The sequence below is a fragment of the Brienomyrus brachyistius genome, chromosome 11 (genome assembly GCF_023856365.1).
Source record: "Brienomyrus brachyistius isolate T26 chromosome 11, BBRACH_0.4, whole genome shotgun sequence".
In the NCBI taxonomy this organism is placed as follows: Eukaryota; Metazoa; Chordata; class Actinopteri; order Osteoglossiformes; family Mormyridae; genus Brienomyrus; species Brienomyrus brachyistius.
The window spans coordinates 16,186,185-16,203,943 of record NC_064543.1 but is presented as its reverse complement, the minus strand read 5'-3'; the positions used below and the strand labels follow the sequence as shown (position 1 = coordinate 16,203,943).

General features: G+C 50.7%; 1 protein-coding gene across 1 annotated transcript in view; it reads left to right on the top strand.

Annotated features, from left to right (window-relative positions):
- Positions 1-17,759, top strand: part of zfhx3b (zinc finger homeobox 3b) — a 127,902-nt gene that overhangs the window by 26,115 nt on the left and 84,028 nt on the right.

Genomic DNA, 17,759 nt, shown 5'->3' with positions numbered 1-17,759 from the left:
CTGCTAATACAGTCTTCGCTGATGTGCGGCAACGCCCCATCTTCATGTGTCGACATCTGCTGCATCAGTTCCATGCGAACTCCTAAGAGTTGCCGTTATGGTGGAACACGTGCGGTGATGTTTGGATGCAATCTGACTCACGCGGTGCCTGCAGCCCAATGGAGGTTTTCCAAGTGCTCTCGGTGGAGGATTTGCCTTTACAGGTGTACTGAGATGCTTGAGATTGACTTGTCCTCGGGAAATTAGTATGCTGGCTAAATGAGAGCCCTTGTCAGCAAAATGGAATTGGGCCGCCCTTAAGGATCGTATGACATTGGCTTTCCCTAACGTGCCATTGGCCGGACTGGATGCCGAGAACTAGCCTGGCCCAGATCGCTGTCCTTAAGCTGTTAGCGTTTCTAATAGATTCTTGAGCAGTAGCTTTAGTGCATGTTAAACCAGGATTACCCAATCAATTATAGCCAGTACAAACAAGGATTACTTAGAACACTACATTTTTCTTGTCGAGAGGCTAAAAGCAGGGCAAATTAAGGAAGCAATGCAGTTGTGAGAAAGACGGGAGCAATGTGGATATAGCAACCCCCCCACCCCACCCGACCAAGCCTCTGTACACCTCACTGTCTGAAGGGCGGCAGGGAACAGAAGGTGCCTGAGAGGGGTGCTTTGGGTCCTCAGACTTTCAGTTTTCTTAGTTTGGTATTTTATCTTCAACCAGGCGGATTTGTTGAGTTTTTCCGCTTTTCCCAACTAGATGCTTGTAATTTCGATGCTGTTCAGCAGATATTTAGTGTTTGCATTTCTCAGACCAGGCATCACAGTGTTTAGCCCTCAGTAATGTCAGCACTTTCTGCACAACCACTTCCCTGGCTGTCCATAAAGTTGGCAGAGCAATGGTCTGACTTTAAGTTTTAATGACACACCCCACCCCCCGACAGGGAGACAGTTTGTAAGGCCCCTCCCTGTGAGGACAACATGAAGTAGCATTCGCAGAGTCAGCCATTCCAGATCAGCTTGCCTTTCTGTTGAGGAAAACTAGTCTGACTGTCTTTCCTCCTTCTTCTCATTATTACTCAGATACTCAGTTCAGCTTTGCTGAACGAGGTTGGGAAACAGTGCCCCCTCCCCCCCCGGTTTGGTTTTGACCAGTGATTCATTACCAGTTAGTGTTGGAAAGCTTGTTGCCAGTGGTGTCTTTACATGACATGTAATAATAAACTTCATGAAGGGAACTCGGGGAGGGGGGTTGGGACCGGAATGTCGCTCATATTTATGGCGTAAGAGCACGAGCCCATCTAGTGTTTCAGGACAGGAGGGAGGGCCTGACCTTGCTGGAACGTGACGACAGCGTTGGACGGGGCCCCCGTCAGCCGGTCAGTGGGCTGTTAATGCCACCAAACCAGCACTGCCAAGGATGGACGTGAACTGGCCTGATCAGATGGGCCTGTACATGGAGGGGGGGGGGGTGTGGTGTTGCTGTCCGTCTCTAGTTGCCAGGATGTCGTCATTATGATCGCTAATAAGTATCTCAGACTCTCTAGCCAGCCGGGCAGTGAGTGATTATAAGTTCTGTACCCCTCCTGTAGAGCAGAGGGCTGGCTCGCTCAGGAGTCACTGGGAAAGCAGTCTCTTGGCACATTTTTTTGCTGCGGGGGGGGGTAGGGTCGGAGTTGGCAGCGCTTGTGTGTGTCAGGAGGTTGTTGGAGGGGCTTAGTACCTCACCCCCTCCTTCCTGCAATGACGAGGCTGAGAAAAGGGCTTATCAACTTCGCCTCTGTCAGATGGGTATCGGAACGTGGTGAGGGAGTGTCGCCTTCGCTGGCCCCCCGTGCTCGCCAAAATCCTAAGCAAGAAGAGGCCTTGCAGTTTTGCCCGTGTATCATTCTTTTCAAAGGGGACGTACTTAATTAAGAAGCAGCGGCAGGCTACAGATAGCATTCCGTAATTAGCTTAAGCCGGCTGCTGTAACTGGATCTGCTGTGTTAATGACAACACGGGCCCCGTGAAAAGCCTCATTGTTCTCCTGATAATTGTCCTTTTAGTTAACGCGGCCGGGGGAGCTGCAGGCGGCGATGGGTCCTGGGTTCGTGCTGGCCCGGTGCCCGCTGTGACGAGCCCTCCCAGTGCCCTCCGAGGGCCCCCCAGACAAGCGGAAGAATTAGCCTTCCCGGGAGGTTGGGAGTGGGAGGGAGGGAGTTGGGGGGGTGGCTCGTCAGCATGTTAATTATATACCTTGAATCTTAATGAATGAAGGGGGATCGATAGAATGAGGCTGATGTATGCAAACAGCATGCTGATTAGAATCACTAATAACGTCTCGCCTTAGATGTGTGGGGATGGATCAAGCTGGGGAAGGCGGGGCTGCTGGGGTTGGCTTTCATATGGGGTGGTGGCACGTGTCATGGGAGCTTCCGGATGTGATGGCATGGCCTATGGAAAGTGTGTGAAGGATGGGATTGATGAAGATGGGGCGTGGAGGTGGAAGACTTTGGCCTTGACTAATGTGTCCAAGAATTTTTTTTTTTTAATATCCTCTTTTTTTTGTTTTCAACCAGTCAAAGCCTGTTGGAACCTGGGACCGTCTCTCAACTTTTGGGACGGTCAGGGAGTGTTGAGGCTTTGAGTTTGTGGATGTCTAGACCCACTCCCCCATGTAAACATGGGTCCTTGCTCACGTAGGATGTCTGAAATGGTGGTGGGACGCTTCACTGCCTGTGGTGTTGGCTGTGTGGCTTGGTGGTAGAGGGCAAGCGGCAGGCCAACCTGCTGGAGCCAAGTCAGTGAAGATTCATGAATGCCAGGCCGAGTCCTCACAGTGCGGCCAGCTTTGTCATTGTGCATTATTGTAATGAAAAGGCAGCGCTTGCCATTTTCCAGTCAAATGACACGGCTTACGTCATGCTAGAGGTGTTTTATGGTGCTTTGTCTACTCGCACATGTGGATTTCATTATGCGGGTTCCCGGCATGGTGTCTTGCAACACCTATGGGGCCCCACCAGGACAGGGTGGGATGGACGGCGAACCCTGGTGGCCATAGAGATCCAGCCATCAGTGTTGCTGGACAGTCTGTGAGCTCCCGGTAAGCCTAAAAATTAACCTTGGCAGGAGTGACGCGCAACTCTTACAAGGATGGCTGGCGCTGCAGGCAGGCCGAGAGGAAGCCGACATCGCCGCTAAACCCATACCTGTTTGCTTTCCCCTCTCCCCCCTGCCAGTGTGTCATGCTGCAGTGTGATTATCAGAAGCTCCGTGGACGTTATCACCAAGCGGTGATTACAAACCTTCAGCATGGTACTGAAACTCTACCCTGGCAAGTAGCAAAGGTGCCTCATGATTTTTTGGCCGTGTGTGAGAACTAGAATTCTAACCAGGCCCCAGCTACTGTCGCCGCTGATCCTGGGACGCCCTGTTCTCCAAGCTTCTCCCCTTGAGGCATGCAGGAGTCCTCATGTTCTCCTGATAGTTCCCGCGATATCTTCTTGTTTCTTCTGTGGAGGCTTCCGGGGTTTCCTCAGGAGGAAAACAAGAAAGCGCATACATTTGGGGAGGCTTCTTTGAATGCCAGTGTCGAAGTTAACGATCTAAAAGAGAATCTGATCTCAGAGTCTCGCCGGCGACATGCTGTTGTTTATTGCCATCTTTAGTACACACCGGGAAGGCGACCGGGCCCTTCCAATCCGCTGTGCTCATTGTTTGATGCGGTCTTCCTCAAAGGCAGCCAGCGATGGCAGGAATCATCTCCGGGATCTCCTCCGAGCTGTAGCGAGTTTCCCCGAAGGGATCTTTGTGTTAACGGTGCTTTTGTGTCACTGTCGTCATCTTCCCTCCTGGGAAAGCCCAGAACACACATGGAACGGCCACTGGCACACGGCACGTAAGTGCACCCCCCTGTAAGTGTGCACAGGGTGACTTGGCAATGTGCCCACTTCACTGGTATGGTACCGGTTTCTTAATTTGAAATGCAGGATAGGAAAGGGCAGCCCCCACCATCTCCTTTGCCAGTCTACGGATTGCCCCAGCGGCGTGTCGTGCATACCTTCGCTGGCGTCAGGAATGCACGGACACGCCCCTTAAACACCACTGCAGGCACTGCTGCTAATGACAAATAATGACACGGTGACGACGGGACAAACAGGTGTTGCCTGTGGCCTTGCTGTCTCCTGCTTCTGCTCCTCCTCCCCCGCTTCCTTAAGCCCCGGCCTTTCTTTGCCATGTTCTGTATGCTGACGCAGCCTGGCCCTTACAGCCGCGTGGTGAAGCAGGCTCCACACATCTCGTGCTGGGCGAAAACCCCGCCGATTTCGCGTCCGACCGCCCCCGGTAAGAGCACTATGGTCCCGACACATCTGCCGAGATGCTTCTTGGCCCTAATTAATGCCGGATCTGCTTTACATTGATTGGATGTCATTAAGCTGTGAGGTTATTGATTTGGCTGTCTATTGGACGATGTGAAGAATAGTGTTTTGCTATGTTACAGGGAACAATGCTCTCAGAAGTGACTAACAGGAGGCTTTTGTGCATTAAGGTGGGTGTTACCCCGAACTGCTGGTTGTTGGTCAGTGATGGTGATGGGGGGGGCACTCTCGTGGTTTTGGAAGTGTCAGTGGTCACTTGGACAACAGGTACTATATTTCCTCTGGGAGTGTGCAGTCTTCCTTCTGCTGGTAGGAGCTGGCTCTCTATCGCCGCCTCAGAGGTTGTAGGAGACGCCAAGGCACCTGACACTATAGAGTTTGGTGTGATTTGTGCTCCATCGGCTATAGACCCTGAGCCAATTAAGCCCCCTCTCATCTTACGTGGCTTATGTTATGGGGCAGAGTTGAGGGATCCACAGGAGTATTTAGCATTTCTATGCAGCCTTAATAGGAACTAATTTTATTTTATCATGAGAAAAGATGTCCTTAGGTGGAATGCATGTTTAGAAGGTGATGCACACTTCACATATTGCCTCTGTAAAGCTGGCTGGAATACCTTGGAGCAATATGAAATTCAGAGTGTCGATGGTCTTCAGCAATGTTCTGCTTCCATCTCTTTGAAGTAGCCAGGGAGGCCTTCATGCGGCATCTTCAAGCAAGTCTGAGGCATGTGTGTGGAACAGGGCATCCAGGTTAAGTTAAGGTATGCATAGTGAAGGGGGTGGTGATGACACATGACATCCGTTCACCCTATAAAAAGCAAAGAGGCATGCTGGGACACCGGGAGGCTTGTGCAATTGGCTGCAGTGCCTTGACGACGAGTCTCGTGGTGAAACTCATCATGCTGTCTCACAACTGGTTTAGAACATCATCTAGTGGTCCAGTTCATATAAATACTACGGGCACTTAACCATCAACAGGTTTCCAGAAATACCTGCAACTTGGCACACCTGGAATGTTCTGCGTTACATCTGTCTTAGATCTCATATCACAGGCTTGCCCATGACGTTTGGACTGTGTCATTACTGAGCGGGCATCACCCCCGGTACCATGGGATCTGGGCACAGCTGGGGGTGGTTCTGCTTTGGGCCAGCCCTCTGAAACAGTGCTTTATCACATTCTGCCTTACGTATCCAAAATCAAAACGACACTGTTAATGAAACGTAACTTGAAGGCTGGGCAACGACATGTGCCGGTCAGTCCAGGAAGACGCCGTGCCTCCCTGTGTGGGCTTGCTTGTGCTTGCGTTCATCAGCCTGACCTGTAATTATTTGTGTTTTTTTCTTCTCTTCTCCCCCGCTCGTTTTGTCGTGTTCCAGGACCACCGCTTGCCTCCCCCTCCCACAAGACTTTTGCAAGTGACCTGTTGGGTACTATCTATCCAATCGTGTCCTTATCATAATGGCTCTTGTCATGGACCCACCCCCCTTGATGTGTTGCAACTGCTTTCATGTGCCTGTGAGATAAGTAAACAGCACTGGGGTGAGCGTACCCCCCCCCCCCCCCCCCCCGATTGTTCTACAGATGAACTCGGCAGGTATACCAGGGGGAGTTGCTGCACAAAGGGGAGGAGGAAAAGCTCAAGGAGGAGTTAACACAAGCCTGGGGAGGGTCCCTCTGAAGCCTCCCCCTCCAGCCCCCCACCTTATTGGGCCCTCCGCCTGAAGGCTAGGGGTTTGCCATCAATGTAACACTGTCCCTGCACATTCCATCTGCGTTTTCGGGGGTGTTTACGGAGTCGCGATCCCTGCCCATCCCTTTGGGGAGGCATTGGGGCACCGGCTCGCTGTACTTGCCTGGGGTATCCCTTCGGCTTTCTGGTCTGATTGCGGGGGCCATTGCTGCAGGTGCTTTCAGTTGGTGCCTCTGGATTCTCTGCTCTTTCTTCTGCATCCATCATCCTTCTCGATGGCTGAATAGACACCCTGCATCCCCCCCCCCTCCATTTCTCCACAAAGGCCCTGCGGTGCATCTCTCACTCACCGCGAGCCCCTGATCCTGCTAATAATTACTCAGCAATGTAAATTGCAGTCGTGCCGCATGCGGCCCCGGCCCTCTGTCCCAGACCTCCTGCCAGAACCGCGCTCTCTCTCCCCTCTCGCCCCACCATGGGTGCCTGTCCACCCTCCCCAGCCCCCCCAGCCACACAGAACAAGCCACATCTTTACATGTGCCTCCGCGGGAGGAAGCCTGGGAGTAAATCCCTTGCAGATGATATTTTTCTAGCTTCTCCGGCTCCTTACCCCCTGCGTCTCCATGTGAAGTGGAGATTGAAAACATCTTTGGTTAATATTTAAACTGTGAGGTCCTGGAGTGGGGTGCACCCCAGGAAGCTGGGTTTGAAGCAGAAGGTAACAAGCACACAGGGACACCGGCTGCTGTCTTGAAGATGTATACCTCATGGAATGTGCCGCTTGTTCTCCATAGCTCTGAACTTTTGACCTCAGGCCAGTATGTGATCGTTTTAGATAAAGTGCCCCATCTCAGCCTAAAATAAACCATATGACACAGTTCTAAGTAGACAGCAGGAATCTAATGACCGTAAGCCTACAAGTTGTCGGTTTTGTTTGCCGACAGTCGCATCGAGATGATTGGTGGCTGATGCTTGTAGCTGTATCTGCTCGTCGACGGTCGACCGCAGTATCCGTCTGCTGTTTTCGTTTTTTGCTGCCTTTTTTCTCTTCGCTCCCTCTCTCCAATGATGGCTGGTGGGTTCGGCGATCCAGAGCGGCTTTCCCTGCTTAGCGGGGGTTCCGGCGATTTTCAAGCCGCCCAGCTGTGAGCCACATGTGTGACGCGCACCGTTTGATGCGAGTGCGGAGGCCCGGGGGATCGGGGCCCCATCGCTCGGCGGTGCAGTCGTCCGCTGCGGTCAGCACCATCTGAACTTTTGGCGGCCGGAGTCACGCTTAACGCCTGGCTTCCCAAATACAGCCCAGTGGCCTGATTTATACTCTGCAGGTGCTGTGCTTGGGTGGGTGTGGGGGTCTGGTGGGGGCAGCGAGGGTCTAGGTGGTCAGGATGGGAACACCAGAGGTGTGCGGGGGGAATGTACTCAGGCTAGATGGGGCACAGCAGAAGTGATGTGGTAATTGCTTTTTCACAGCTGTGCCCTGGAGGTGGCTACAGGCCGGCCATCTTTGCTACCCAGCCTAAAATTCAGAGAGGAAAGGGGTACATCCAGATTAATCATGCTCGTCCTAAAACCAGACTTTGTTCTCTTCCTCGTGAGAACTCTCCCACCTTTCGTACCCTTGGCAGAAGTGCCAGGATTGTGTCAGGTTGGGCACTCTCTGATTGTGCCGTTTCCAAACCTGGCATGCAGATCCAGTTTTAAATTTTTTTATTTACTTATCCCCCCCCCCCTTGCATGATCTGTTGCTGGCCCAGGATTGCAGAGCAGCAATCAAAGAGGCAGTGTCCTGCGTTGCAGCGCCTCCCGGTGATGTCAGGGCGTGGCCGGAGCGTGTCACTTCATGTTTCGGGTGTTCTCCCATGTATGCCTGCAGCTTAATATGTCCGCCTGTCACGGTTTTGACGGATCACCTGCGGCCTGGAAAATCAGAAGTCAAACTATGAGAGTACAGTAACTGCCCTCCGTCCTGTGGAACCTGACTGCCAGGGACATCAGCTTGTTTAAGCTGGGCTCTGCACCACTGGTGATCTTCAGCCAATCACTAACCAGATCTTCAGCCAATCACCAACCAGATGTAACGGATGTATGATCTTGTGCTTTGTAGTCAGTGTGTTCTTCTGTCCTAAGATTCCTCTAACTGTGGTTTCGTGTGCCACTGCGTTGCCATGCTCTGACCGGACATTCGCAAGAGGGCCGTGTTTGATAATGCGTCCTCGAGTAGTTGGGTTTCTTTCACTTCTCCTCAGGCCACCTGGTCACCTCAGCTTAACAATTTATTTTCTATTCAGTTTCCCTCATCTTCCTTCCCTCTGTGTCTGTTGACAGTTCCCCTATTGCTGCAGAACGCCGAAGGAATGTTCACCGCAAGACAGCAGTCTTCCTACATCTTGCTTTGGCACCTAGCCTTTGAAGCTGTAGGGCAGGTTCTACACCTTGTTATGACAAAGGTTGTATTAAGATCTGATTTGTAAAGACACTGTGTATAAACTTAGTCATAGCTGAGCTTTCGGCGAAGGCTGGAGAGCTGTCTCATGGTCTTCATTCATGATTCATAATCGTTATTTGTGATTAACAACGGGCGTCGGTTGTTGATTTGAGCAATTCTGGAGAAATTGGCTGCAAGCTTATGTTGACGGTTATTTTTCTGGATCATCGTCTTCACACCGTTCCGAGACGAGACTCACTATTATGCCCCTGGAGCAGATTTACTGTTTACTTAGAGTAGAATCAGGTCATGTTCTCCTTGATATAGATGACAATCCTTATGATGCTCTACCCTCTTTTTGTTTGTTTTTGACGTCTGATCCGCCATGTGACAAATGGTGGCGTAACCTGGCATTTCATGAGTGTCGTGAAAATTACACGATTGTTCTAGAGATGAACTCAGCAGTTAGTATTTTATCTGTGGTTAGGCTTAAGCAACAAGCTTGCTGATTAAACTGAACTGAAATGATATGGAGAGATGCGATGCTTATGGGGTGTCTCGTGGTTGCATTGTTCCACTCTGTCTTCTCAAAGTAAATTTTCCGGAAGGTTCATAAAGCAGAAGTCTACCCGTGTCTGTTTTTTGTTGTGAGATACTGTCATACTTTTCTGCTTGTTTCTGCCTGCAGAAACGTCAAAATGTTTCTCTCGAAAATCTGTACAAGATCGAGGGAACCTATTAAGTGTAAGTTGGTCGTTTACCCGTACAAGAGAGGTTTCGGTTTTTAGAGATGGATGCGAGTGCTTTGCTATTAAAGCCGTTCGTCTTTTTCCATAGCCGCCCCTGAAATGCAGCCGCTCGACCGTATCCGCTCCTCTGGTGAAGTTCAACCCTCTGGGCCCGGTGACCAGCTAATCGCGCTTGGCAGTCATGCTAACTCTGGGCCTGGACTAGACTTCTGGGTCCTTCACTGAAAAGAGGTCGTCCATCACTGGCCCTCGTCCAAACTCCCGCAGAGACCCTTTGCTTTCAGTGTCTTTTTACGCATGGAGCACATTATTCCCTTGGTTTATTGCTGCTTAATTGTGCAAAGGGGGTTTTTATAAAGCAGGGTGGGGGGGGGGTGCAGAGGGAAGCTACCCTTCCCTCAAGGTTCTGTTCTCTGCTAGACTGAGGGTTTCTACTAAGCAGGGAGTATGTGCCAGAACACATAAAAGAAGCATTTGTGTACCGAGAAGATTTTCGCCTTTTCTTTGAAAATTTTGGACATTGATGACTTTAGCAAATGGTTGGCACAGAGCGGGTGAGTGAGTGAGCGGGCGCTCGGGGCAGAAGTTTGGGGTCATCCTCTAATTATTTGTGCAGGATTCACTGCGGGGGCCCACTTTGGCTTCATACAAGGGGCTTTTTTTCCTGTGCTGAAACCTGTTTGGGTGGAGGGGTGCACTAACCCTGTGTGTGTGTGTGTGTGTGTGTGTGTGTGTGTGTGTGTGTGTGTGTTTGTTTCAGGGTGAGCTCTAGAACCTCGTAAACTTGTTCCCCGCGGCCCAGTTCTCCAAACATCACGTCACGTTGCTCCTCTGTTTTTATTTTTTTTTTGACATGCTGCTGCTCCTCAGACTTCTGCCATAACACAGGACCTGCAAAATAACCCTCCCCCAATAAAACTAGCCCATTGTCTCTCCAGCTTATTTAGCTAACCCAGGAGCTAACCGCACTATATATGATCCATGTTCACTAGCCAAAGTACGGTTGCTTGGCGGGGGCAGTGTGTTGCTCGGTGGATTACTGTGCCTGTAAGCGGTACGTTGCCAGTTCAAATCCCAGCATAGGCAGCGCAAGGCCTCTAAACCCCAGTCACTCCAGGGACTGTCTGACTCTGCTTTCTCAAAAAAAAAAAAATGTATGTCACTTTGGATATATACATGCTAAGTAACTATAAATAAAAAAAAAATGTCTCCCTCTACTGTCTTCCCTATAAAACAGTTTTTCCGTCTGTATTGTATAAATTTCTGCGTGCGAGAGCTTCAGAACTCGCTGTGTAGGGACCCTGTCCCTTTAAAGACGGTATTTTTGGCTAATTCCTTGTGCATGAAAACACTGCTGCTGTTGTACCAGGTGCGGGACTCTGTCATTACTGGGCCATTTGTTTTTCAGATTACCTAAGGAGGCTCAGTATTAAGAGGACATTGTCCCCCCCCTCCACCAGCACATCGTCTGCAGGTCCCCTATGGATGGACAGCATGTGCTGGTCATTGCGCTCCTGACCCCGTTAAAGGCGGCTCTGAATATCGCGGGTCGCCGGGAAGGTTCCGGAGCCGCCATTCTCTCGATACAGGTCATAGTTATATGTTTACACGGGGCCCAGCGAACAGCGCAATAAACCATTTTATCACTGGGCCTTGCGATCGATGGCGCGGCTTCTTGAGGTTTAATATTTCAGCAGTATCGATCATGTGAGAGGCCGCGTTTGCGGTAAGAAACGCCTCGGCGCAGTGCCCGCGTCTGCACCCACCGACAAGATGGCAGCCCGCAGTGGCTTGGTCCCTCTCCCTGGGTGCAGGAGGCACGTGTCCTGATGGCGTCTGAGCATGTGTGACGTTTTACCAGTGGCCATGAGAGTAGATTGCAGGCGGCGAGGGAGACTCGAGAACAAAACACCTTGTTCCGTCTGCTGAAATAGTGGGACGATGCGTCATTTGATCGGTGGTCACAGCGTAAGCAACAGGGTGACTCAGTGGGCAGCACTGTCGCTTCACACTTCTGAGGTTTTGGGTTCAAATCCCACCAGTGAGAGGGGCGCATGAATTTTGAAAAAGTTGTTCTCCCTCCTAAAGACATTCAAGTTAATTAGCATCTTGAATTTGTCCGTAGTGTGTTTGTCTGTTCGTGTATGTACCTTGTGACTGGCTGACCACCTGTCCAGAGTGTCCCCAGCCTTGTGCACTATGCTGCACCCCCCCCCCCCCTTCAAAAGATGGGTGGATGGATTTTAAGCACCAAACTGCATGTGTGGCGACAGTTTCCTTCCCCTCCATTTTTGTTGCTATGTTGGGGGATGACAGTAGGCAAAAAAATTAATAATATCCCTGTAGTTGGCAAATTTCACTTCCTTGTTTTGCTGTTGGAAAAAAAAGCATTTCCTGAGATAGATATATGGGGATTTTGCGATACTGGTAAATATGATTGTCCTCAGTGATTGTGATGTGTGTGTCCCCGGGGGAGTCATACAGGTCATTGTGCGTGTGTGTCCCACAAAGTAATAAAATTTCTTTTTGGGTCCCCACAAAGATCTGTGAATGGAATCAAAACACTAAATATGGCAAAAGTCTCTTATTTAGTTTGGTTACTTATGGTTACGGTTAGGGCTGGGTAGGGGTTAAGGTTGTCATGTTGGGATTAGAATTTTCCCCCATAGAAATGAATGGAGAGTCTGCGCAAAGATCCTGCCTGTGATTGTGGCATCTTTCCAGTTTGTGAGATTCCTTGGCTGTTACAGAAGCGAGCGGCAGACCTTGGACCGCTCCAGTTTAACAGAGGTTGATGGGAAGGCCTCATGCAGCATCCGCCCACACACACCTCCACCTCCTACTGGGGACAGAGATCACCTGGGGGGACACACACTGAGGGCTGTGGTTTTGGTGGGAAACTTTTGTGCGAAGCGCTCTTCCTTAAAGCATCGGGTACTCTGTGGTCCAGATCGCTTATGGGTCAGAGTCAACCTCTCCTGCCACGCCTCTGAGGATGGATCAGTTTCTAGGTCCGGTCCGGTCCAGTCCGGCCTGGTTTGGTCCGGTCTGGGTCCCGCTAGCACTCACCCCAGAGTTATTTGGCAGGTTACTGGTTTGTCACACTCAGATCTGTCTGTGGGTTGATGTGAAGAGTGTGAGGGATCCACACTCACTAACGCGCTCCCCCCCCCCCCCACCAGCCTGCGGCCCCCTCCCAGGCCCCCTCCCAGGTCCCATCATGTGCTCAGCCTGCCTGCTGTGTGCAAGCGTGCCCGCTAGCCTCGGGGCAGAAACAGGCTCGCAGTATAAACCGCGGTTTCGCATCTCCGATTTTTACATCATTGCCTCTTTCCCAGAGATAATTTATGCATTTACACAGAGTGAAGAGCTTTATCTAAACAAACCACTGGGGATGAAGCAGGGAAAAAGAACCGAAGGAGCCTCACTGGGAATTCGCTACCAGAAACAAAAAACCTGCTACAATATCCAGCCGCAGTTTGTAGGCGTATTAAAGGCTTGTGTTCGAAACCAGCGTACGGCTTCCTTTTTGAACAAAACCGGTGAAGAGGCACTGGGACTTTGCGTTGTCAGCGTACGGTTCCAGGACCCAACTCGAGAATCTGGCTTCAGAATCTCAACGCCCCCGGGCTCCCAGACGCTATTTTGGGATCTGCAGGCATCGTTAAAATATCTGGCTTTTAGGGAAATGGCTCTGTTTTGCTAGTAAAACGACAGCGTGGCGTAGGGAACCCCTTCCGGCAGTGCGTTGTGCATTTTTAATGCCGCATGTGTGTGTTTTTACTCCTTTCCACCTCGACGATGTGAAACCGCACTCGTTTGTTATCGCCCTCCGCTACCGCTGCCGCCGTCGCCCCCTGCACGTTACCTGCTAATTGGCGGGAGGCCGGCGCTTCCTGCTGCGCCCTCCCCACTCCGATAACTCTGCCACTTTTTTTACACCAAGTTTCCCCCATCACGTAATTAACCCATAGCTAATTAGCTATTTCTAATTACACCACAGTGCTGTTTCTGTCACACGTGGCACGCGTGCAGCGACAGCCGGCAGCCGTGTACCGTTTTCTTAGCACACTTGCCTTGCGCTCTGATTGGAGAGACCAGCGGCCTCAGTCTCCCGTAATTCGTTAGGCTGTTCTCCATTTCTGTTCGGCCCCGGCTCTCATTTTGAAGACGTTTAAAATGGTTTAAAGTCCGTCTCTCACAAATGGTGAAGAGATCATCATAATTAATTTCTTTCTTTCATTTTTTAACTTGGAATTTGTTTTGAAAATGCCAGTAACTGTGTCCATTTTATTGGCCACAAAAATTAGACCAGGTTGCTAATAAAGCATGTAAATGTACCTGTAGTAAATATCAGTCTTTCCAGGGGTCATGCCCCAGATCAGCCGCTGTCAGAGAGAGGGATTCTGGGAAATGTAGTATAGCCCGCAAGCACTGCGATTCAGCGCCGTTGTCTCAATCTCAGCCATGCTGTGATGATCTGCTCCCCCCCGCCCCTCCCCCCCAACTCTCACTTCCAGTCCCGACAGAGCCACTGCTATTTCTGTTCCACAGACTGATAGCCAGAACTGAAGATCATTGATTTTACGGGAAGCCGTGTTTACAGACTGAGTGCCATCGACCTGCGTCGGAGTAGTTGGGGCGGAGCAGTCTGTATTTAGAGGCTGGGAGAAAGGGGACGGTGCTTGGGGCTCTGCCGTTTGTTATCGTCCCCTCGCTTTCTCCCCCCATTCTTATTAGCTACTGCCTTTCTGTATTAAAAGCGGGTTCAGTCACAGGTCAGCACGGATCGGTACTGAATCATGACCCAATCGATGGGCGCCACGCTGCCAAATGGGCTTTATAAAATGACACGTTTCAGCAGACATCACGGTGACATTTACTGTTTTCCAAAGCGACTTTTTTGTTTATTAGGGGAAAAAAACAATTCCGCCAATTTATGGTGGTCATCCTCAACCTATCTTGCCGGGTCTAGGGATGCCAGAGGAGAGCCAGAGATCCTCGGGGGAGATCCTTTTGGGTGGATTTGGGGGATCCTTGCGTATGTCGCTCCCTTTCCTCTTTTATCATCCCGTCTTATTTACTTAGCGCTAGCATTTAGCAGTGAGCAGTTAGCGGTTACCGTAGCTGCTGAGGCATGTTTGGAATTAAGGCAGAGGAGGCTATGCGTACGTGTGTATTCCCCGTTAATTGGAGTAGCTTAGCAGCTGAAGTCTTTTGCTTTGCCCGAGGAGTACAATGGTTTCCTATCAATAAACACGTCCCCTGTGCAACATCAAAGGCCTTCCTCTTCATCAGTAGGGCCTCGTCCTTCCCACATTTTCCTGTAACTCGCCTAGCATTTACGGCATTGATTTTCCGATGAGCGCGCTAACCTTTCAGAGGCCGGTTGTACGCTGTGGCCACGATGCCTCACCGCGGCGGGGAGCTGTCTTCGCGAGGCCTGGCGTCCGAGTTGTCGCTGGGGGCGGGTCACCATGGCGACCCTCTTGTGATCTCACATGTGATGAGGGGGCCGGGGATACGGAAGGGAGAGTGTCACGGGGAGCTCATTCCCCAGGCGGGGCTGGATACCCAGCATCCTCCTGGGAGCCGGGCCCAGGGGCAGGTGATCCTGATTGGCTGTAATCAGATGGGATCCTGGCCTCTAATTCCTCTCGAGTCCACTGGAAAATCCCAGTTAATGAAAAGGAAAAAAAAAAAAAAAACAAAACTTCTAAATCTAATTTTCCATCCTCTCCTCATGACATTCAGATGCTGGTTTACTGACATTGTTCATTAGTGACTGGGCTTTATTAACTTAAAATAAGTCCTATCTCGTCTCGTTTTAAGAGAAACCATATAAAGGCAGAGGCATGTGCTTTATGTTTTACTGCCATTAATAATTTAAAGAGTGGTGTTTACCTCCTCTGCACCGTGGGACGTCTTGGTTGTGCTGTTCGTTCTTGGGTTGGGCTAGAATGCCTACTCTTCCTTTTGGTTTGTGTGTGTGTGTGTGTGCGTGGTTACTCCTGGAGGACGAGAGGAGCCCTCTGTCCCTGTCGCACAAAGGAGTTTGAGGTACCTTTGGTTCCTACATCAGTGATGACAGCATGGGTGGAAATGGGGAAATTACCGCTGCGTTTTAGTGTCCCGCCTAAGCCCACGGACTTGGGGCAGGCCCGTCTCCGGGACGGGAATTTATTACTTTGTTTCAGAGACAGTGAATAGAGCACAAAGAGAAACAATGGATTGCGATTTGAACCCGCTGTCTGTCTGGTTTTGTGTGAGGAGATTAAAGTTTTTCCTGTTCGAAACGGGTGTCGTGCGCAGAGCAGACGCCTGCAACACACAGGCGGCTTTGCGCTGTTGAGCTGCTCTGTGCCTGCGAGGCTCCAGCAGATCGTACTGTGCGCCGGTAGCCGGGTTATCGAATTAGACCTTTGGCTGTGAAGGATAATCTTGTTTTATGCTGTCTGCGGATACAGTGAGCCGGACCACGGCACTTTTGAGGCGTGGAGGCTGCAGCGGTGTGCGTGGGCCTTTGTCACTAAGCTAAGCAGAAGTAATGGTGTCGCATGCAGTGGCAGTTCAAGGGTTCGGGGCAGGAGTTCCTTGCTCACGAAACTTTTGAGTAGCTTTGTGTTTTCTTAAGAATGTGGACATGAGCGCTCAACATACCTGTAAATGGCCTGACAGTTTGACGCTTAACCCAGTACAACAGCTGGGAGATGATCGAATGCCTTTGGATTTAGCGCCTGGGGTAAGCGTGCAACAGAAGGGCCCCAGTCTCAGTTTTAAGCTGCTTTTGAATGTACCCACGGCTTGTCCCCGGTGGCTCCATCGGCTTGGCCCTCGAAAGGCAGCCCAGAGTTAGCCGTGGTTGGCCGAGTCAAATGCTGCCGTTCCTTGCTCCATCTGAGGAAAACGGACACTTAAAAGAAAGAGCCACACTTTTCATCCATCGTGCCTTTGTTCACGGAGGGAAACATTTCCCTACTTGTGGTGTCGGCTGATAAATCAGTTTTTTTTGTTTTTTTGTTTTTTTTTTTTTTAAAGCATTTTAAAGCATTTTCCAAGTTCCCTTCAATCTTTGTCACTTTTTCTTACTTCTAGCCCCGGTCATGCGCAATATCTATGCAAACTGTGCCGAAATCGCGGGCTGCTTTGTATTGCTGGCTTTGCATGCACAGCTCTGGGTGCATTAGCATGTTTTATTTGTATGTGTTTCTCGCAAATCTAAGTCATCCACTTCCCTGCTAAACGCTGACGCCCATATGTGTGACGTGACTCCGCGCAGAACCAGCTCATTTACCGTAGTGCCCCCGCCGACAAATGTGTGGTTCTTTAGTTTTTTATGGTCATATTACAGGTGTCTGTGTGCGTGTCTATGTGCGTGTGTGTGTGCGTGTCTGTGTGTGTGTGTGCGTGTCTGTGTGTGTGTGTGCGTGTCTATGTGCGTGCGTGTGTGTGCGTGTCTGTGTGTGTGTGTGTGTGTGTGTGTGTGTGTGTGTGCGTGTCTGTCTGTCTGTGTGCGTGTCTGTCTGTGTGCGTGCGTGTGTGTGTGTGTGTGTGTGTGTGTGTATTTGGGTGACTTGTCCCTCTGGTCCTACCTTCTACCTCAGTGTTTAGGACGAGACCGGCAGGTGGATTGTGTCGGGTCGCCCCAGAAATTTGCATTCCTAAGTAAATAAGTAAATAAATCTAGCTGGGGGCGGCGTGCGCATGCTGCTCAGGCGGGGCTCCACGCTGGCTTTGCCGGGAATCTCGGCTCATGCATTATTCATCACGCCGGGTCAGAGGTCAGACCAGAGTTATTGCCGTGAGCTCGGTCACCTCCCTTAATCAATGCTGCCTGCATCCCTTCAATAAAATTATTAGCTCAGCAGAATTCCCGGTTTGTGCTCCATCCTGAAGGGGTGGGGGGGGGGGGGGGGTTCGGGGGGGGGCAGGCACACCTCATTGCATGGGTACTGGGCAGATTTAAATGCAGCTACCCTACCTCTCAGTCGATGACCAATGGCAGGGATTTTCTGTTCTGTTTGTCCTCTTTGGGTAGCCATTCTATCCTTCTGCGGCAGTTTTCAGGTGCTGATATAAACGTCCATCCACTGACACGATCTTCGGAATACATGCTCTCCCGCTCAGATCACTCTAAATCAGTTTCCGAGTGCGCCGGCCTTTATTGAGCACACCTATCGGAATTAATGCCTGGAAATGGATGTAAATTGGATTAAGGATGCGCGTGGACCAGGGGAGTTTGTTTGCAAGGTTAAGATAAAAGGGAGACACTTCCACATTCGCCAGGAAGACAGATCTCAGATAGCCTGTTAGCTCACGTCCATGGGATCTTTTTTTTCCCGTATGGTAGCTAATTTACCATAATGAGCACTCTGTCATTTCCCCAATTAGATCTCCCGCCGCTCCGTCTCGCGCTCCTTCCCGCATATGTTAACTGCGGCCTGTCGTCTCCTCCATTCATCATGGCGCCACCTGCTGTCAGTGTAGCCTGCCTCTGTGCCAGGCCGGTCTCTCGTGGCTGTGTTGCTTGGGCTGAC